The following is a 24,346-nucleotide window of genomic DNA, read 5'->3' as shown; positions in this document are numbered from 1 at the left end:
ATAGCCTCAGGCTGACCAAAGCCTTGAGTGGTACACAATAACTAAAAGAGAAACCCATTGAATGTGTGTATGTATATATATATGTATGTGTATCTTTGTGTCTGCATTTTCCCCTCCTCCACCACTCGACAACCAGTGTTGGTGTATTTATGTTCTTGTAACTTAGCATTTGGCAAAAGAGGTGGATAGAATAAGTACCAGGCTATAAGTACCAAGTAAAAGAGGTGGATAGAATAAGTACTAGGGTTGATTTGTTTGACTAAAATCCTTCAAGGTGGTGCCCCAGCATGGCCTCAGTCTAATGACTGAAACAAGTAAAAGATGAAAGATAAAGAAGAATTTTGTAAAATGGCAGTCGTTATTGGGTTGATGTTAAGTGTGTTGAACAAAATACTTATGGCCATTTCTTCTGGCTTTTTACATTCCAAGTTCATATGCCACTGAAGTCAACTTTACTGTTTTTCCTTTTGGGGTTGATAAAATAACTACCAGTTGCTGTTATTGACTGGCCCTTTTCTTTAAAATTTCAGATCTTGTGCCTATAATAGAAAGAATTATAACAATTACTCTGTGTGCATAAGTGAAAGCAGGGTAGCTTTGTCTGTGTGTTTGCAAAATTACTGGAAAACAGCTGAATGGATTTTCACCAAATTTGGCAGAAATACTCATTGGGTGAGTGGCTCGAAATCATGAAAATTTGGTTAGATTATCTTCAAACCTACATAAATACATACATTGATATGCAACTGTGTATGTATGCATGTGTGTGTGTGTGTGTGTGTCTGTGTCTGTGTGTGTGTATAGTGATGGATTTGAGGGTTTTGTTTATTTATGAGCTGATTTCTTAATTTCACTGGAGTGTAAATACCTATAGTAGTGATACCTACAAAAAAAAAAGAAGTGTTTTTTTTAATCGAACTTACAAATTTCTTGATAGGCAAATGGTCATATTTATATATATCCTATGCTTGATTCACCTGCCATAATTGAAAGACATTCAAAACATTTTTCAAATTCTATGCAATATTTTCTCTAAGTATTTCATTTTGTTCACTTCCTTTTTCATATGAATTGACCCTCATCTGCATGTGTATAGATCATGTTGTACCTATGCGCATAAACATATGTGGGTACATACGTACATACATACATAAATACATTCATAGATATGCAACTGTGTGTATGCATGTGCACACATGCGTGTGTGATGGATTTGAGGGTTTCGTTTATTTACAAGTTGACTTCCTAATTTCACCAGAGTATAAATACCTGTAATGGTGATACTTGAAAAAAATTTTTTTTCTAAATCAAACTTACAAATTTCCTGATAGGCAAGTTTAGTAAAACACTTGCAAGGCTTAATTCAGTTCAATTGAAAAGCATTGGTAAGCAATGCATTGTAAACCACACTATAATTTGCAAAAAAAATTTATCTGTATGCAATATATGCATTGCCTGTCTTTTTTTTCATTCTTTCTATTATAGGCTGGAGAAGGTAGCTGTTAGATTCATTAGTATGTCAGACAAGATCCTTTGTGGAATTTCTCCCAGCTCTTCATATTCTGAATTCAAATAGCATTGAGGTTAACTTTACCTTTCATCCTTTTGGGGTTGATTAGATTAGTACCAGTTGAGCACTGGAGTTGATATAATCGACTCACCCTCTCCCTTCAAAATAACAGGCCTTGTGCCAAAATTAGTAAGCTGGTGTTTGGGATATAAATTAACATGAAATATTGATGAAAAATATTAATTTTCAAACTGATTTAAATTAGTGACTCTCAACCCCTCTAAGTCCTATTTCACTCAAGGGTTAGTGGGAGGTGGCTCGTAATCTTTGACATCTAAAAGCTCCTAAAATGTAGGAGAGTATTGTAGTTCGCTTGAAGCATTGTGTATTGTTTGTAAAGAATAAAAAGTTTTGAATGGTATAACAATGCACTATAATACAGACAATGGGCTATGTACCTGTTGTAATTTAACCATCCATAGTCTGATATGATATTTCAGAATAAAATTCCTGCCTCAGATATCTCTAGGAATTGATGGAATCACCAGGAATTTTATTCCGAAATATCATCAGACTATAGATGGTTAAATTACAACAGGTATATAGCCCATTGTTTGTATTATAGTGCCTTGTTGTACCATTCAAAACATTTTATTCTCCTAAAATGCTTATTTTGTGTATTGTAGAAATATGAAAAGTTTATTGCACATAAATTTTAGCAACAAAATCTTATATGGACCCTCAGGGGCCATGTAGACCCCAATTGAGAATCACTGGTTTAAATCAGGAAATTTGTATCATAGAACCAGGTGCAGACTCAGGTGAGTGGGTTAAGGAATCATTACACATTGGTTGCTGCAGTGGCCAAAGAACCAATATATTGAGTTGTCTTCACACTGCAGACTCAGTCTAAATGCTTGCAACGTGGTAGTTTCTGCTAATCTCACAGAAGGATACACTAGTCATGGTTATTTTATTAACCTGTAAAAGGATTAAAGGCAAAATTAACCTCAGCAGAATTTGAACTCAGAACGTGAAAAGTCAAACGAAATACCACTATGCATTTTGTCCATTTATGTTAACGATCCTATCAGCTCACTGCCTTACACCAGTTTAATAATTACAAAGTTATTTCACTAAATTCTATATTATTTTCAAAAGTATTAGAAACAGAAGCAGTGGATCTTAACAGTAATATTGTAATGGAATGGCTAATACCAGTATATCACTGGTACATTTTGCTTAGTCTCAAATTCGATCTGATTAATAAGATCTATAATCAAAACTATTCACACCACAAAGGTTTTCAGAAATAATGTACACTAGACTATATTACACTGCTGTTTCTAGCTGTTTGAACAATTACATAGACATATCACTGTCGTATTGGAGTTGGTTGGATGAAAAGCAGTCAAGCTCAGCAGGAATCAAGCTTAAGAAAACAGAAAGATTAAGATAAATGTACTACTACAAGGTCATCAGCCTACCATTTTTGCCAAACTTACTGCTTTTATCAACTAAATTATTTACTGCGGTTGATGCTGTTAGTGTTGCTGCCGCTTAGATAAAACAACAACTGTAACAGCAACAATATTTTGACTTTGTTTATTGTTTTGAGGAATTTCTTCATGGTTTGTTATTTTTTTGCAGGAGGTCAGTGTGATCATTTTCTCTGTTTTACTCACAATCTAATTCAGCTTGTGCTGGCTGCATCCACTTCTCTCTTCATTCATTCGACTATGGGATTGGTGTACAGTAAATAGTGTGAACTGGTTTCCTTCAGTGTGAGGTGGATGTATGTGTGGTGAGATAATATAGTGAATCAAGTCTGAGTGTGGGTGTATGTGCTTAAGTTTATACATGTACATGTGAATGCATATATATGTATGTGTGTGTGTGTACATATATGTATACATTTATTTCTATATGTTTGTGTATGTGTGGATGTGTCTATATATATATATATATATATATATATACACACACACACATATATATACATATATATACTCACATGATTGGGCAAATTTTCTATAGCCAAATGCTCTTGCTGTTACCAACCCTCACCTGTATTCTCCATGACCAGACATGTTTTCAGGGGAGATTGGAAACCAAAGAACACTGCTTGCTGGATATGACATCTATTTACAATTACCACATGAAGTCAAAGCAAGGAAACACTAACACACACACACACACACACACACACACACATAATACTATCCAGATCATGAATTCATATTCATACCAATAATAATTGGAGGACTAAGTTTTGTTAGTATATGCTTAAAGGAGAATCTGGATAAACTAGGATTTTCAGAAAGAGAAATCAACTGGCCAATTCGTACAAGTGCAATCTGTGAGTGGAACAGTAAAAATATGTAAGACTTTTCTCAAATTCCAAATGTGAATTTAACTGTGTTAACTACATCCCAAAGATGGACCCTTGTATTTTTGCTGGAAACCGGCTCTCTCCTCAGTGGAAGATTCATAATAATTAAAAAATAGAAGAGACATAGATACATAAATACACACACACACATACATATACAATAGGCTTCTTTCTGTTTCCATCTACCAAATCCACTCACAAAATTTTGGTTAGCTTGAGGATGTAGCAGAAGACACTTGCTTAAGATGCCAAGCAGAGGGACTGGAACCATGTGGCTGGGAAGCAGTCTTCTTGCCATAAAATGATGGCTATATATTTAGGACAACCCATTGTGTGGTCAAGATTTTCACCTAACAGGCTTGTGATTGTGGATTCCATCCTGCTGTATGATGTCTTGGACAAATGTCTTCTACTCTAGATCTTTATTTGTGGCACATAAAAAGCACCATTTGAGTTTGGTCGATGCCAGTACTGCCTGACTGGTCCAATGCCGGTGGCATGTAAAAAGCACCATTTGAGCATAGTTCGTGCCGGTGGCATGTAAAAAGCACCATTCAAGCCTGGTTGATGCCAGTACTGGCTGACTGGCCCTTATGCTAGTGGCACATGAAAAGCACCCACTACACTCTCAGAGTGGGTGGCGTTAGGAAGGGCATCTAGCTGTAGAAACTTTGCCAGATCAGATTGGAGCCTGGTGCAACCTTCTGGCTTGCCAGCCCTCAGTCAAACTGTCCAACCCATGCCAGCATGGAAAGCAGACATTAAATGATGATGATGAGTGAAATTGGTTGATAGAAGCTACGCAGGAGCTCACTCTGTGTGTGTGTATAACCATTGGGTGATGACAAGTGACTGAGACCATTGGTGATATGCCATGCTTGAGAAAACTTGTCAAGACAAGTGAAATTGTAATTGCAGCTGATGCTGGTGTCATGTAACTGGCACCTGTGCCAGTGGTATATAAAATTGCATGAGACTTATGAAAATAAATGATTGAGTAACTAAAACCTGTCAAGGTGGTGCTCCAGTACGGCTGCAATCCAATGACTAAAACAAGTGAAGGTGTCTAATATATGTTCATACATACATACACACACACATATATGTATATATGTAAGTGCATGTTTTCAGTGTGTACAAATAACATGGACAAAATAAGTATATAGTTACCAGGGTAGCAAAAATTCACATAAGTGCCAAGGATGTTACAGCCTACTTATAAAGGTTGGACGGTTTGACTGAGGGCTGGCAAGCCAGAAGTATGTACCAGATTCCAATCCAATTTGGCATAGCTTCTACAGCTGGATGCCCTTCCTAATGCCAACCACTCAGAGAATGTAGTGAGTGCTTTTTACGTGCCACCAGCACAAGGGCCAGTCAGGCAGCACTGGCAATGACCATGCTCAAATAGTGCTTTTTATGTACTACTGGCATGGGAATCAGTCAGGCGGAACTGGCAATGATCACACTTAAATGGTGCTTTTAACATGCCACCAGCAAAGGGACCAGTTATGTGGCACTGGCATTGACCAAGCTTAAATGGTGATTTTTATGTGCCACCAGCATGAGTGCCAATCAGGCGGTACAATATATATATATGTCGTTTGTTAAAAACGTAAATCCAAAAGCAGCAGCACACTCTAAGATGTAGAGTAGTATATATTAAAAATAGGGAAGGCCAGTTTATGGGATCACCTTAGGTTTACCGTCCATAAAGGATTCAGCTTTATGGTGTATTGTCAGATCTCAAAAACCTATTGGCCCATGGCCTCTTAAAAAAACCCTTTATGGATGGGAGACCTAAGATAATCCCATAAACCAGCCTTCTCCAATTTCTAATGTGTGTGTGTGTATATATATATATATATATATATAGATAGATGTGTGTGTGTGTGTGTATGTATATATGGCAAAAGCATTGCTTTGGTCTGTCTATGCTGGTCTTTGCCTAGTATTTTGGCATCTCTTCCATACATTATCTTACAACATGAATTTCATCTCAATGAATGCAGGATTTGTACTAAGTATTATGGAAGTGACAGCCTGTTAGATGCCTATATATATATACACACACACCAAGAAGGTGTGTGTGCATATATGGAAACCATCACAGTCATCATTGTCATCATCATTGTCATCATTGTTGTCATCATCATCAGCTATGACAAATGGAACCAATGGAAAACAATGGATATTGTAATACATGCTTTGATCTGCCTGTCTCTCGTTATCCTTGATTCAATTGTGTTAACATAACTGTGTGTATTTGTAAAGAATAGTCCCATCCTGTTTTGTGTTTCTCTTTATTCCTAGTCAGGTTGTTAGCATAGGTTTGTATAAATAAAGACTGTTGTTTCCATTATTTTTTAATTCCTCTTTTGGTTTTATTTTAATGCACACACACACACACATACATACTTATATATATGCATGTGTATGTATTTGTCACTTTAATATATTATATATGTGTGTGTGTGTGTATATATATATACATATGTATATATATATATATATATATATATATATATTATATATATATATATATATATATATATATATATATATATTATATATATATATATATGGCTGTATCCTACACCAGCTTCACATGACCAGCTCTAGCACATTCAAAGTACCTTGGATCGCAGGACGGCCTGCTGTGCATACCTTTGATCGTAGGGTGACCTGCTGTGCTTGAGGACACCTATTGAGTCAAGTACATCAACATCAAAATAAAAATGAAATGGAAATTGTAGTTGTGATATCCATGCCAGTGGCATGTAAAAAGCACCATCCGAATGCGGCTGATGCCAGCGCCGCCTTGACTGGCTTCCATGCTGGTGGCACGTAAAAAGCAACAACTGATCGTGGCCATTGCCAGCCTCCTCTGGCCCATGCCGGTGGTATGTAAAAAGCACCCACTACACTCATGGAGTGGTTGGCATTAGGAAGGGTATCCAGCTATAGAAACACTGCCAGATCAGACTGGAGCCTGGTGCAGTCTCCTGGCTTCCCAGACCCTGGTCGAACCGTCCAACCCATGCCAGCATGGAAAACGGACGTTAAATGATGATGATGATGATGATGATATACATATATATATAACCTAAATTGCAAATATTGTCATGAACAAAGTAAGAATACTCGTCCATAGTAGAGTGAACTGATTAATTCGTTAAAGTAGTTATCGTTGTGAAGGCTCATGGTTGGACTCAAGATCATGAAGTTCTAGTTTCAATTCCTAGACCACACAGTGCATCATATTTTTAAGCAAAACAATTCACTTTAGCTAAAAATGGAGTTCCAGCAACAGTTGGCTTTAACCCTATGACAGACAGGCAAAATGTTGCCCAGTCATCATCATCATCATCATCATCATCATTGTCGTTTAACGTCCGCTTTCCATGCTGACATGGGTTGGATAGTTTGACTGAAAACTGGTGAGCCAAAAGGCTGCACCTGGCTCAATCTGATCTGCCCTTCCTAATGCCAACCACTCCGAGAGTGTAGTGGGTTCTTTTACGTACCACTGGCATGAGGGCCAGTCAGGCGGTTCTAGCAACGAATACGCTCAAAAGGTGCTTCTTGAGTGCTACCTGCATGGGAACCAGTCCAGTGGCACTGGCAACGACCATGCTCGAATGTTGTTTTTCATGTGCCAGTAAGGCGACACTGGCAACGATCATGCTTGAATGGTCCTTTTTATGTGCCACCGGCACAGGAGCCAATCATGGAAAGTCGGATAATCTTTGATCTAGGTTTGTGATAGACTTAAGAGTAATTAGAGTCTTAACAAACTTAATCTACTTTAACTTTAAGTTTCATACACACAGAAAAGGGATGTGGTAGATTGACAACCATGATAAACTTTGCCAAATTTATTCTTGTTGTTGATTTAATGATTGGTGTCGTTTATGGCATTGGCAACTTTTGCCAAATTGTCCGACCCATGCCAGCATGGAGAATGGACCTTAAATGATGATGATGTCAAGGAAGATTGACTGTAAATGTCATATTTGTCACCATTATCATCATCATTTTGCATCTGCTTTCTATACTGGCATAGATAACTTGCAAGCTTGTATGCATATGCACACACTCAGTTGGTAACATGGCATTTGCATGCACCATATTAAGTCTTAGCAATGTATTTTTCACCAAAATTATTCCACAAATATATATGTCTACTCTTAGTCTATGCATGTCAGCTGGATAATCACAGTCAGGAGAGGGTTCTTATCCTTCACAGATGAAACAATTCTGAAACTTTGGGCTTACATTATTAACCCTTGTTGGTTGTCCATCTGGATCTGAGTGACTTTGTCAACATCATCACTTATTTCTATACTACTTGTTTTCAGTGTGCTACCATTACACTAACGTACCCCTAGTAAAGGGGTACATTAGTGAAATGGTAGCACACTTGTCATGAAGACATAGAGGTGTGGGTTTGAGCCCCATGCGTACAGAAAGCCCTACATCTTTCCATCGAGAGCTCATAAGCCCCAATATTAGATTATTTACCTTAGTCAATGCACGATGATTGCTTACAAGCTTTAAGCTTGTAAAACATTATTATTATTCACAGAATTGTAAAACCGGCACTGCTTACCAAATAATTGCCGAAATGCAGTGAGCTGGCAGAAATGTTAGTACACCTGGTGAAATGCTTAGCGGTATTTTGTCTGTCTTTACATTCTGAGTTCAAATTCCACCAAGGTTGACTTTGCCATTCATCTTTTTGGAGTTGGTAAATTAAGTACCAGTTGCATACTGTGGTCGATGTAATCAACTGGCCCCTCCTCAAAAATTTCAGGCCTTGTGCCTAGAGTAGAAAAGAAACACAACACACACACACTGTGCTTAGGCCTTAACCTGGTGTAGAACTTAATATTCTCTTACTTGTTTCAGTCATTTGACTGTGGCCATGCTGGAGCACTGCATTTAGTTGAACAAATCAACCCCAGGACTTATTCTTTGTAAGCCTAGTACTTATTCTATTGGTCTGTATTGCTGAACTGTTAAGTTATGGGGATGTAGACACACTAACATCAGTTGTCATGCGATGGAGGGGGGCAAATACAGATATATATGTATATATGATGGGCTTCTTTCAGTTTCTGTCCACAAGTTTCAATCCACTCACAAGGCTTTGATCAGCCCGAGGCTATAGCAGAAGACACTTGCCCAAGGTGCCATGCAGCAGAACTGAACCCGGAACCATGTACTTGGGAAGCAAGCTTCTTACCACACAGCCACGTCTGTGCCTAATAAACGTATGTTTCAGAACAAAGCGTTAATACAATGGTCTTCTTTTCGTTTCCTTCCACCAAATCCATTCACAAGGATTTGGTTGGCCTGAGGCTATAGTAGATGCCACACAGTGGGACTGAACCTGGGACCATGTAGTCGTGAAGTAAACTTCCTACCCCACAACCACTGCTGTGCCTACTATATATACTTTTTATCTCATTTAGTTCTTTGTTTTTGTTTTTTTTTTGTTACCCAATTCAGTTTTTGTGTAAACTCTCACACTTTTTATAACTGATCTCTGTAATGCCTCCTTAATCTGACACACCTGTGACAAATAAAACAATTCCTTATTACCATTATACGGTTACTAGATGTGCAGAATCAGTAGAGCATTGAACAAAATGCCTTGTCATATTTATACAGGTACCTTACATTCAGATTTCAAATCCTGCTGGAGTTTGGAGTTAGCTTTTTTTTTTTTTTCAGGTATCTGGGAGTCAATGAAATAAAGCAATTACTGAAGGTGTTGCCAGTGGTTAGGGTGTTACACTCACAGTTGCAAAGTCATGATTTCAATACCCAGACCAGGTGGTGTGTTGTTTATTTGAGCAAAACACTTTTGTTTCACTTTGTTTCAGTCCACTAAATTGTAAATGCGTAATCCTACAAGGGACCAGTGTTCTCTTCAGCGGGTGGTGGTTAGCGGGGGACTGTTGTTTTCTTGCTTACTTCTATGCCATGGAAACTAAGTAACTGGCCCTATGAGTCGTAGGACTTGAGACGGTCATGTACAGGGGATGATGATGATGGTGGTTGTGGTGAAATTGATGCTGATGATGTTGTTGATGAGGATAATAAAGATGTTGATGTTGTTGTTGATGATGATAATGGTGATGATGGTATCGGCTTAATCAGCTAGCACATCCCCTTAAATATGAGGCCTCAAGCGGTGTTAGAAGCGATTGTTTATTCAGTGTATGTGAGGGGATGTGAGACAGACAGGAGAGACAATGATGACAACGATGATGATGATGATGATGATTATGGTGGCAGTGGATGTGGTTGTGGTGGTAGAAATATTCAATAAATTAGAGATTGCCTTACTGTCCTATTAGTTACGTGTCGGCTCCCCACCCAAACTGCTCCCAACACTTCTCTCTATTGATAAACTGAAACATTCTCATACAAAATTACATATTACCAACAATGACTTTGTGAAAATATAGACGTAAATGAAAGCCAGAACTATCAATAGAAGAATTCTAGTGCCAATTTCTGTATAATTTATCGATTATTATTGTGTTGTTTGTTCTATTTTTGTTAACCAGTTTTTAAAAAAAATATTTTTTCTTTTTCTCTTAATCTATTTTTGTTATTCATGTTGAAACCAAGAACCTGAAGTATACAATTGCCCTGTCATCTTTTCATTACTTCCTCACAATCTCTCTCTCTCTCTCTCTCACTCACTCTCATCCACCTCCACATATTGTACAGAACAAGTCTGTCTGTCTCTTATTTATCCCCAGATACTGTACTAAACAAGTTTGCCAAATACCCTGCCCACCTCTCTCTACTTCCCATTCTCTACTGACCAGAAGGAGTTTAATCTTATCAACTGCATCATGGCCAGAGGTGGGAAAAAGGGTGGCCTGCAAGGAGTATGGCCAAAACTCTCTTCCTAGAACTAAACATCAATAACAACAATAATATATAAACACATGTAAAGTGTTGAGTTGGCTGAACTGTTAGCACTGGGTAAAATGCTTAGTAGCATTTTGTCCATCTTTATGTCCTGAGTTCAAATTCCACTGGGGTCATCTTTGCTTTTCATCTTTCTAGGTTCAATTAAATAAGTACCAGTTGAGCACTGGGTCAATTTTCTTGCTGTAGAAGAACTACACATCTACTTACATTTTGAAAGACAGGGTTGGGAGTGATTAAGATGGAGTTGAAAAGAGATTAAAAATGTATGAGTGATGAGGTGTCAGGGGGGACCCTAAAGGTGAATTGGAATGAGTGAGAGCAGAGGGACCTGGAATGTGGATTGGTTAGGTTGGAAGAGAGAATTGGAGGTGTGAGAGATGGGGAATAAATGAGTGGGAGGGGGGGTTAGGTGAGCTCTAATGAGGCAAAAATTAGGAAGGGAGAGGGTGAGTAGGAGATGACTGATCACATGAAGCAGCAGGATAGTAATGATGATGCAGTTGACAGGAGAAGGACGGGAAAGCTGACAGGTTTTTGTTATGTCATGTTAGAATGGTCCTGTGATCTTTATTGAGGCTAAAATATTCATCATTTTATCTCTTACTTGTTTCAGTCATTAGACTGTGGCCATGCTGTGGCACCACCTTGAAGAATTTTTAGTTGAATGAATTGACCCCAGCTTTTACTTTTCTTTTTCTTGTTAAGCCTGGTACTTATTTTATTGGTCAGAAACACAGGTTTTTGAGTGGTGTGTGCATTTTGAAGGTTGGTTGTGTGTCACTTCAAAATGTTGACATTCTGAGCTACCAGTCACAATGTGGGGAACAAAAAGCAAAAATGAACTCCTTCATGAAGACTGTTGTTGAACAATTCATCAGCTATTGCATGATTAGAATCAATTATTGAGTCTGCCAGGATTATCTCACAGAAAATCTACACTGGCATCTTTATAATCCAAAGTGTTTTGATAAATAACAAAATAGCTGTCTTTCTATCCCCTCCAGCCTCGCTTCACTTATTCCACCCTACCCTCTGACTTAGTTGTGTTTTCTGAAATCAAAATTAAAGCTGATGGCATTCCACTTTGAGATTGTCTTTATAATTTTAATATCAACATTTCCATGCTTGCACAGGCCAGGTGGAATTTGTTGAAGTGGATTTTCTACAATCAGAAGCCCTTCCCATCACCAACCCTCACTAGCCTCCAAAAATGTAGGATTTGCCTGAGGCTGGATAAGTTTTCATGGAATATTATAATTGAAGGAAACCCCTTGTATGATGGTAACACTTGTTTTTAACTAAAGCACAATGTCAAGACAAGGTAACACAAATTCTCCCCTCCACAGACACACATGCATGACAGGCTTATTTCAGTTTCGGTCCTGAAACCATGTAGCTGGGAGGCAAGCCGCTTAACCACACAAGCTCTTGAAATGGTTAATGAAATTCTAACAGAATCACAGTGTGGAATTTGGAAGGCCATCATGAAGAGGACATCTGTCATTGTGCTGAGGCATAGAAACTTGGCAGAATTATAATGTACCTTCTGAAAGGAACTATTTAGAGAGTATAAATATATTATCCACTGGGGTACAGATGTACTTTTTTTTTTTATAGCAAGTCTGAGTTGGAGGTAAGGAACTTTCTAATAACACCTTGTAAATGAATTTTTTATTGTTGTTTTGTTGCCAGAAATTAACATTTTATTTTATTTTTTTTTTGTGTGTCTCTGTCTCCTTCCCCTTCTCTTTCTCCACCCCCCTTACTTGTTAAGTTATTTTCTTTTGATGTTTTTCTTCTGCGCTCTGTCTTTTTGTCTATGTCTGTGTGTGTGTGTGTGTGTGTGTGTGTGTGTATTCATATGATTAATGATAAGGAAGAACTGGAAATAGACTAGTGTGTGGAATAGAATTGGAATACGAGATAGTTATTTGACAAGACAATCTGATCCATGTAAACATTTAACGAGAGAATAGACATGAACGTGAAAGACTATTTACAACAACAATAATAAAAAAGAAGGAAATATGAAAGTAACGTTAGCCAAATGGAAATGAATGCGGCACTGAGTGAGCAGGAGTGTTTACATTAAATGTAAATATTAAGTGTTAATCCAGGACTGCATTCTCAGACAGAAAACAACACTGACTCACGATTCACAACATAGCTTTCTCTGTTGGTTTGTCTGTCTGCCTGTCTCTATCATCGCGCGCACACACACACGCACGCGCGCGCTCTTCTGTAGTGTGTGTACGTGTGCGTATCTATATGTTGGTATGTATGGATATAGGTGTGCATATTTGTATGCATATTTGCTATCTGGTATATATGTAACTATGTATATCTGTATGCCGGTGTATGTTAGCACGGTGGCTTGTATGTATTTATTACGTACGTAGGTGTCAAGGCTGGCCCTACGGTTACTGGCGCCCCGGGCAAGCTGAACTTCGGCGCCCTTACATGTATAATTTTTAAAACTTTCACATGGAGAAAATCTGAAAATTTAAATTAAAAAGCACATGGCTCCCCGGTGCGAAATTTTTTTCCATGAGAGTTCCGGACTCCAGTAATGAACTTATTTGCATATAAGCCAATCAGAGCTCGCTTTGACCTTGACCTTGTCAAGTTAACAAAGGTTGTTGCTGGTGGCAGAAACCGCATTGATGCTGGCAGACCGTTGAAGCATTGTTTGAAAAGTGTGAAAGGAAAGGTGCCATTCAGCTCTCAGGTAATGCCTAACAAGACCAACAAACATTATTAAAAGAGAAAAGCAGCATAGTCGTTCCTTACCCAAGTGACCTTATCTTATTTCTTTATTGCTCACAAGAGGCTAAACATAGAGGGGATAAACAAGGACAGACAAAGGGATTAAGTCGATTACATCGACTCCAGTACGTAACTGGTGCTTAATTTATCGACCCCGAAAGGCAAAGTCGACCTCGGCGGAATTTGAACTCAGAACATAAGGGCAGATGAAATACCTATTTCTTTATTACCCACAAGGGGCTAAACACAGAGGGAACAAACAAGGACAGACATGGGTATTAAGTCGATTACATCGACCCCAGTGCGTAACTGGTACTTAATTTATCGACTCCGAAAGGATGAAAGGCAAAGTCGACCTCGGCGGAATTTGAACTCACAACGTAACGCAGATGAAATACCGCTATGCATTTCACTCAACGTGCTAACGTTTCTGCTAGCTCACCAAGTGACCTCTTATCGCCCATCACTTGTTATGCGATCATAAATTAGTTTGATAGTTGACCTCAGATTGGCTGTATGCAAATGAGTTCATAACTGGGGTCCAGAACTCATGTGGGAAAAAAATTCACGCCCCAGGCAACTGCCTGAGTTGCTGGTACCTTGAGCCAGCCCAGGTAGGTATATATGTATTTACATACGTCCATATGCAGGTATGTATCTGTATATTTCCGCTAGTATATATGTTTATATACAGGTATGTATGCATGTAAATATGTATCTATCCAGGTATATATGGCTTAGCTCTCTGCAGATATATATATATATATATATTGGAGATGTACTTGCATAGCAAGTGACCTGATCTGAGATTGTGTGCTGGAACGAAAACAATTGCAGCGTGGAAGGTGTTTAGAAGCCATTTAAGAAACACACCAAATTAGTTAGATTCACTTCAACATTTAAATTTAATTTGTCAAAATATTTTTGTCACTTTGAAACCGCGACCTGTTCACTGACAAAATTCCGTGCAGCACGGAATTTAAATGTTGAAGTGAATCTAACGGATTTTGGGTATTTCTTGAATGGCTTCCATGCTGCAATTGTATATATATATATATATATGGAAAATGGAGAAATAAATATATGTATATTAAATTTATTTGCATCATAGTTTATTTTTGAAATATAAATACAAATAAATTTCTTTTTTATAAAACACCATTGAAGACTCAAAAACCTACATGTTTCGATTCTAGCTCCTTGGTAATACATTTTTCAAAACATTTGGGTTAAATCCAATTTTAAGAATTTAAATTGTAAGGGATAGAATCTCTTCAGGGTTTTTGTTTTAATGGTAATGAAGGTTACATCTTACTTGTAGGAATTCAAATTCATAACTTGTGTTTTGAATAATGTATTACCAAGGATCTGGAATCAAAACATGTGTAGGTTTTGGGGTCTTCTATGGTGTTTTTTTTAAAAAAGAAATTTATTTGTATTTATATCTTAAAAACAAACTATGATACAAATAAATTAAATACACATATTTATCTCTCCATTTTCTTATTATTATATTCAACTATTATAAACCATAACACAATGTAGAAATTTTCTTTTAATGTGATGGAGATTAAACCAATGAAATTTTAGATCTATTAATCCCTAATGAGGATAAGACATCCTTGAATTGACTGACTATATATATATATATATATATATATATGAGGATAAGATCGTTATTTAAATACCAGACTTATCAGGTGGCTAGCATGGGAATAAAAACCTTCAAAGGTAATAATTATTATTAAAATTATAAATTAGGGTATCTAAGAGATGCCACCACACTGGAAATAGCAGTCAAAACTTGACTCTAAAACTGGCGTTTTGAAATACAGTTAATGTGGTTTTAGAGTCAAGTTTTAGCTGCTATTTCCAGTGTGGTAGTATCTCTTAGATACCCTAAATTATAATTTTATATATATATATATATATATATATATATATATATATATATATATAATTGGCATGACATCCATCGCTATCACACATAGATAGGAACAGATAAACATGAAACTCATCTATCCAACTTCTCAGCACTTTTTTAAAGTTCCTTTTATGTTTTCTCTATGCTGATGAGTACTATGATATTTGCAAATTCAAAAATGAATTTATATCTCTGCACGAAACGATTGTATGCATCAATAAAATTCTTACAACTTTTTAACATCTTATCTCCTACATTTTTGACAAATATAATTGGATTTGTAGTACTTCACTCTATAAATTAATCATACACTAAATATTCTAATACTACTTTTCATATCTTTGCCAATTTACTCTCTGCAAAGTTTGAAGAATCAGTATTGGAAATGTTTTTGGAAACCACTCCAATTAAATGACAAATCCACATTCAACCTTTTACACATGTATGTGTAAATATATATACATATATATGTATGTATATTTGTATAAGTATATGTATGTATGTATGTATATATAAGTGTTATATATATATATATATATATATATATATATATGTATGTATATATAAGTGTTATATATATATGTATGTATATATAAGTGTTATATATATATGTATGTATATATAAGTGTTATATATATATGTATGTATATAAGTGTTATATATTATATATATATATATGTGTGTATGTACGTATATATAAGTGTTATATATATGTATGTATATATGTATATATGTATGTATATATAAGTGTTATATATATATGTATGTATATATGTATATATGTATGTATGTATATATTAGTGTTATATATATATATATATATATGTATGTACGTATATATAAGTGTTATATTATATATATATATATACATATATATATATGTATGTATATTTATATATATGGCCTAGTTCTCTGTCAGTTATGATTTGGTCAGTAGATCAGCCTGCTAGTGAAATTAACGTGCAAGTGGCTGAGCACTCCACAAACATGTGTACTCTTAATGTAGTTCTCTTGCCACCAAATGTGACAAGACTGGCCTTTTGAAATACAGGTACAATGCATTTTTGCCAGCTGTATTGATTGGAGCAACATGAAGTAAAATATCTTGCTCAAGAACACAACATGTCACCAGGAATCGGACACACCGCCTTACAGTCGTGTTCCAAATATCCCAGCCATTTATTCATTTATGTACATTAAAGTAAGACAGTTCTGGCTATCAGTTGACTCCATTGTCGCATTTTCTTGTCAAGAAAGGCAAGCAGTTTTCATCAAAAAACCCATCTGAGATTTTGATGATGTGATTGTTTATTTTTAGAATAGCATTGTCAGGTAAGTGTGAGGATCGGATCTGGCTGGTTTGAATATAAAGGAGAATATTTGGGCTGATATGGCCAGTTTTAATGCTAAAGGATGAAGTAGCATTTGAAAAGGAAGCTCAAGATGAAGGGTTATCCCAAAGAAGATGTGGAATCTATTAACCCCTGCATCTCAGTGATTGTTGATTTGTAACCATGTGATTTTGAGTTCAGCCCAACTGCTTGGCACTTTAGGCAAGTGTCTTGTATGATAGCTGTGGGGCCAACTAATACCACATGAGTGAATTTGGTAGATGGAAATTATATCTAAGCTCATCAGATGTGTGTGTGCATGTGCATGAGTGTGTGTTTGTGTGCATGTGTGTGTGTGCATGCATGTGTGTGTGCATGTGTGTGTCTGTGTATGCGTGTGTATGTGTATGCATGTGTAAATGTGTGTGTGTGTATGTGGTGCATGTGTGCGCAAGTTGTTAGGAGTATTTGGCTCATGATCTTAAGCTCATGAGTTTGATTACCAGGGGCATGTTGTGTCCTTGAGCAAGACATTTTATTCTATGATGCTCCAGTCCACTCAGCTGTCAAAAACTAGTTGTGCCTCTGTTATAAAGGGCCAGCCTTGTCACATTCTGTGTCATGCTGAATCTCCCTGGGGACTGTGTCAAGGGTATACGTGTTTATGAAGTCCTCAGCTATTTGCACGTTAAGTTCATGAGCAGACTGTCACATTGATCGAATCAACTGAAACCATTGCTATCTTAACTGACAGAATGCAAGTTATATATGTATTATTTGTGTATGTTGTTAAATATATTATATAATATATAATATATATATATATTTATATATAGAGGGCATTATACATACATGCCAGGAGGCATTCTACATACACGCCATACGCTAAGAGGGACAATCAGTCATTTCTACAAAAATATTACTAATCCCACCGAATGCAATTTTTCAAAGAAAGACATTTAAAAATATATAGACCTGTATCACAGTGATTTCATACTTACGTAACATCAGCAGGCCTGAATATACTATAAATAAACAACGACCCTGCCTCGCTTAAGCCGATCAGCTAACTGATCAACATCACGAAGCACATGGGTGGGTTATATATACTATATATGAATGGCAACTTTTACGAATTGCATTTCGGGAGAGGAAAAGTTTTTTCGGAATAAAATTTAGCAATTAAGGACAACTACTTAATAAGGAAACTTAACAAGAAATGTCAGTAGATAGCGTAAAAACCTCATACGAGAAAAAATTTCGAAAATAATTATTTCTTATTGAACATATTAATTTTATATAGAGGGCATTATACATACATGCCAGGAGGCATTCTACATACACGCATAACGCTAAGAGGGACAATCAGTCATTTCTACCAAAAAATTACTAATCCCACCGAATGCAATTTTTCAAAGAAGACACATTTAAAATATTAGACCTGATCACAGTGATTTCATACTTACGTAATCATCAGCAGGCCTGAATATACTATAAATAAACAACGACCCTGCCTCGCTTAAGCCGATCAGCTAACTGATCAACATCACGAAGCACATGGGTGGGTTTATATATACTATATCCGGATGAATGGCAAACTTTTACGAATTGCATTTCGGGAGAGGAAAATTTTTTTCGGAATAAAATTTAGCAATTAAGGACAACTACTTAATAAGGAAAACTTAACAAGAAATTGTCAGGTAGATAGCGTAAAAACCTCATACGAGAAAAAATTTCGAAAATAATTATTTCTTATTGAACATATTAATTTATATATAGAGGGCATTATACATACATGCCAGGAGGCATCATCTACATACACGCCATAACGCTAAGAGGGACAATCAGTCATTTCTACCAAAAATATTACTAATCCCACCGAATGCAATTTTTCAAAGAAGACATTTAAAAATATATAGACCTGTATCACAGTGATTCATACTTACGTAATCATCAGCAGGCCTGAATATACTATAAATAAACAACGACCCTGCCTCGCTTAAGCCGATCAGCTAACTGATCAACATCAACGAAGCACATGGGTGGGTTTATATATACTATATCCGGATGAATGGCAAACTTTTACGAATTGCATTTCGGGAGAGGAAAAGTTTTTTCGGAATAAAATTTAGCAATAAGGACAACTACTTAATAAGGAAAACTTAACCAGAAATTGTCAGGTAGATAGCGTAAAAACTCATATGAGAAAAAATTTCGAAAATAATTATTTCTTATTGAACATATTAATTTATATATATATATATATATATATATATATATATATATACATATCATGCACACTATCCATTTGTAATAAGAAAATATGAACTCCTATCGGAATTTACATACCATGGACAAGAAGCCTCTCTATCCATTCTACACAATGCATTTCTTGGATAATGGAACTGCAACTGTAACATGCAACATATTTTTATTCTCATATTTCCTTTTATACTCCCTATATCTCTCCCTTTCCAACATAACTTCTTATATTGAACTCTACTATTTCCATCTGTTTAACTCTCTCATATTGTCTCTGATGATGGGATAACTTTTATATCCCTGAAACAGCTGTAAGACTACCTTTCTCTTTATGAAATGTCCTAGAAATTTCACACTGCCTTGGCTTTATTGTCTCATTTTATTTAGCATGTATATATATATATATATATATATATATAATGGGAAGGTTTATGAAAATAAACAAAAGACGAAGGCAGGTAGAGTACAAACAAACAAATGTATTAGTATGGCGCATATATATATATGTGTGTGTATGTGTGTTTGTGTGTGAGTGTGTGTGTGTGTCTGTTTGTCCCCACATATTGCTTGACAACTGGTGGTTTTTTTGGTAATATCCCTATAACTTAACGGTTTTTGGCACGAAAGACTGGTAGAATAAGTATCAGATTTCAAAAAATAACAAGTACTGACGTCGACTTGTTTGACCGAAGTCCTTCAGTGCAGTACCCCAGTATGGCTGCAGTCCAATCTTAAATTGATATAAATTAAAACTCTCCCTCAAAATTTCATGTTGATATATATATTCCAAACACTATCATTATCCTGATCATTTAACGTCCGTTTTCTATACTGGGGATGGTTGAACTGTTTGACAGAAGCTGAGAAGTCAGAGGGCTGCACCAGGCTCTGGTCGCCTATTTTGGCTTGGTTTCTACTGCTGGATGCCCTTCCTAACATCAATGACTTTACAGAGTGTAATGGATGCTATTCTTGTGGTACCAGCATGGGCGACTTTTATGTGACACCTGCATGGGTACTTTAATATGGCACCAGTATAAGCGCTTTTTATGTAGCACCAGCAAAGATGTTTATTAAATTCTTCATTATCTTCTGAATTTATTGAAATAAATGCAGGCAGTATATTTTAACAAGAATATGGTAATAAAAGGGTTAAAAACAACTGATAATAATGACATCCTATGATGATAAGGTAACCATTCTCTTTTACTCTTTCAGTAAATCCTCCCTTCCATCTTTTATCTCTAGTTTTACTGATGTAACCTTTCTATTATAGGCACAAGGCCTGAAATTTGTGGGGAGGGGGCCAGTTGATTAGAATGACCCCAGTACACAACTGGTACTTAGTTTATCGACCCTGAGAGGTTAAAAGGCAAAGTTGACCTCGGTGGAACTTGAACTCAGAATGTAGCAACAGGCGAAATACTGCTAAGCATTTTGCCCAGCATGCTAACCATTCTGCCAGCTCACTGTCTTTCTAGTTTTACTGATATAACTCCTGATATCACACAAAACATTAGCTATTCTGTCATCATCATCATTTAATATTTGTTCTCTATGCTGGCATGAGTTTGGTGGTTTGACAGGAGCTAGGTAAGCTGGAGACCTACATCAGGCTTGAATTGTCTGTTTTGGCATGCTTTCTATGCCAGGATGCCCTTCTTAATACCAATCACTTTACAAAGTATACAGGGTGCTTTTTACATGGCACCAGCACAGGTGCTTTATGCGTGGTACCAGCATGGTTGCTTTATACGTGACACCAGTACAAGTGCTTTATACATGGCACCAGCACAGGTGCTTTATATGTGATACCAGCATGGGTACTTTATACGTGGCACCAGCATGGGTGCTTTGCATGTGGCACCAGCATGGGTGCTTCATTTGTAGCACCAGTACGGATGCATTTTACATGGCACCAGCATGAGAGCTTTATATGGGCATGGGTGCTTTATGTACGGCACCAGCACGGGTGCTTTGTATGTGGCACCAGCATGGGTGCTTTGTACATGACATCAGCTTGGACACTTTATATGCTGCACAAGCATGAGTGCTTTATATGTGGCACCAGCACAGGCGCTTTATACATGGCACCAGTACAGGTAAATTTTTGTTTAATTGCTTTGTGAGTCAATCCCATCTTTCACCAATCTTTTGAACTCACAAGCTTACCTGGGAACCATTATGTAGCTGCTTATCTAGCTAGACATAGCAGCTAAATCAAAGCACTGCCTTCAAAGATTTAGTCAATTTTATGCCCACTCTTCTCTCCTCTGTGAAGGTGCATGACCCAGTGGTTAGGTGTGTTGTCCTCATAATTGTGAGATCAAGGTTTTGATTCCTTGATCAGCTGTACACTGTGTTTTTGAGCAAAATACTTCATTTCACATTGCTCAGTCTGCCCAACTGTAAATAGGGTACCACTGTGACAGAATAGTCTTCTGATCAGGGAGAATGCTGGCCTGCTCGCCTAGCCAGTTGGGTAGCATCATACAAAAGTTAAAATGATGCAAAGTACATTGTACATAGTGATGTATAACAACACCTGATAGTCTGGTTGATCATGTGATATTAACCCCAATAATTATTGTTTTTAGGAGTTTGGTGCTAATTTTGCTGTTGTCTGTCAAACTAAGTTTGACCCTTGTCCAACATGCCAATGCTGTGGGAGTCAACCTGAAACCACTAGGGTGGGCAGTGAATACCTTAACCACAAAAGAAACACCTCAACTGGTCTTTCTTTAACCCTTTTGTTACTAACCTGACTGAAACCAGCTCTGGCTCTGAGTACAAATGTCTTGTTTCCATAAGTTTTGAATCAAAATCTTCCACCAAACCTAAGTCACAATTTATGTTCCTAACACTAACTTAATGATAACTAAGTTATTTTACTAAATTCTTTGTTGTATTTAAAGTAATTGAGAGAAACACAGAGCATCTCAAAATAATTACAGTAATGAAAGAGTTAAATTCTATTTTCACAATGTAAGAGATTGCTGTGTTTGGAAAACACTGGGCCAATCTTCTTTTGCTATTGGTCCCTATCTGTAGCAAGGTCAGCTGCTTCACTCTTTATTTCTCTCTCTCTCTCTCACACACACACACACACACACACACACAGCCGGATGTGCATATGTCTACGTGGTATTGTCATTAAAAGAATCTTCAACTGAAATTAAGGTAACTTTGCCAAATAACACATGTTTTAGTAATTTGAAACTGCACCTCAGTTTGGAAGTACTGACATTTAAACAGTTTTATTCTTCTCCTTCTCTTTCTCTCCCCACCCCCACCATGTCACTCCTCCTCTCTCTGTCTGTCTCTCTTCCTTCTCTGTCTTTCTTTCTTTCTTCCTTCTGCTCTTTCTTGTCTTTATTGATTTATATTACCTTCCTTTTGCTAATGCAACTAACAAAGTAACTAACATTTTATCTATGTGTGTGTGTGTGTATGTATATATATATATATATATATATATATATATATATATACTTATATATATATATATATATATATATATGTGTGTGTGTGTGTGTATATATATATATTATATATATATATATAAGTATATGTTGTTTCTTGTAGGTGTGCATATCTGTTGATATGATATCTGTCTGATAATAATAGTTGTAGGAGTGGCAAAAGTTTATTCACATCTCATGATTTGTTTATGTTTCTCGCTTCCTTCCAAGTTATTGCACTACCGTTTAGTGCTCTGTATCATCATCATAATCATCATTATTATCATTATTATTATTATTTGCCTGCTTTCCAAGTTGGCATGGGTTTGACGGTTTGACTGGAGCTAGCCAGGCAGGGGCCTGCACCAGACTTCTGTGTCTGTTTTGGCATGGTTTTTACAGCTGGATGCTCTTCCTAACCACCTTTATTATTATTATCATTATTATTATTATTATTATGCTAAGATTAACTTTGCGTTTTATGCGCTTTGAGATTAATGAAATAAGTACCAGTTGAACACTGGGGTCAATGCAATTCAACTAGACCGATCTCACAAATTTCAGGCTCTGTGGCACCTTGGGAAAATGTCTTCTATTATAGCCCAAGGCTAACCAAAGCATTGTGAGTGGGTTTGGAAGATGGAAACAGTATGGAAGCTTATCCTCATTCAATGTCTGTTTTTCATACTGGCATTAGCTGAACTCTTTGACAGGATCTGGTGAGCCTCAGGGCTGCATTGTGCTTCTTGTCAGCTTGGGCATGGTTTCTACAGCTGGATACCCTTCCTAACGCCAACCACTCTGAGAGTGTAGTAGGTGCTTTTATGTGCCACCGGCACAAGGGCCACTCAGGTGGTACTGGCAGCAGCCACACTCAAATGGTGTTTTTTATGTGCCACCTGCACAAGAGCCAGTCCAGCAGCACTGGCAACAACCTCACTCGAATGTTTTTTCACGTACCAGTAAGGCGACGCTGGTAATGAGCACAGACAAACGGTGCTTTTTACATGTCATCGGCACGGAAACCAGTCAGCTGCTCTGGCAACGATCATGCTCGGATGGTGCTCTTAGTGCTCCATTTGCACGGATGCTAGTCATCGAATTTGATTTCGATTTCACTCGCCTCAACAAGTCTTCGCCAGCAGAGTTTAGTGTCCAATGAAGGAAAGGTACGCATAAGTGGGCTGGTTACACCCCTGGCATAGGCTACGAGATTATGATCTCACTTGGCTTGCCAGGTCTTCTCAAGTACCGCATATTTCCAAAGGTCTCAGTCACTAGTCATTGCCTCGGTTAGGCCTAATGTTCAAAGGTCGTGCTTCACCACCTCATCCCTGGTCTTCCTGAGTCTGCCTCTTCCACAAGTTCCCTCAACTGCTTGGGTGTGGCACTTTTTCACACAGCTATCCTCATCCATTCTCACCACATGACCATACCAGTGCAGTTGTCTCTCTTGTATACCGCATCTGATGCTTCTTAGGTCCAACTTTTCTCTCAAGGTACTTACACTCTGTCGAGTATGCACACTGACATTACACATCCCTCGGAGCATACTGGCTTCATTCCCTGTGAGTTTATGCATGTCCTCAGCAGTCACAGCCCATATTTCACTGCCATGTAGCATGGCTGTCCGTACACATGTGTCATACAGTCTACCTTTTATTTTGAGCAAGAGGCCCTTTGTCACCAGCAGAGGTAAGAACTCTCTGAACTTTGCCAGGCTATTCTTATTCTAGCAGCTAC

General features: G+C 37.2%; 1 protein-coding gene across 2 annotated transcripts in view; it reads left to right on the top strand.

Annotated features, from left to right (window-relative positions):
- Positions 1 to 24,346, top strand: part of LOC115228168 (ankyrin-1) — a 72,282-nt gene that overhangs the window by 25,860 nt on the left and 22,076 nt on the right. The window contains exon 1 of one of the 2 annotated variants that reach the window (XM_036514793.1): positions 653 to 672. The exons of the other annotated variant lie outside the window; for it this stretch is intronic. The gene's annotated coding sequence lies outside the window, so the exon portion shown is untranslated. Of the gene's footprint in view, positions 1 to 652; positions 673 to 24,346 lie in introns of those variants that run through there. 2 annotated transcript variants of the gene reach the window in all.

Source organism: Octopus sinensis, linkage group LG2 (genome assembly GCF_006345805.1).
Source record: "Octopus sinensis linkage group LG2, ASM634580v1, whole genome shotgun sequence".
NCBI classification, from domain to species: Eukaryota; Metazoa; Mollusca; class Cephalopoda; order Octopoda; family Octopodidae; genus Octopus; species Octopus sinensis.
This window is presented reverse-complemented; position numbering and strand designations above follow the sequence as displayed.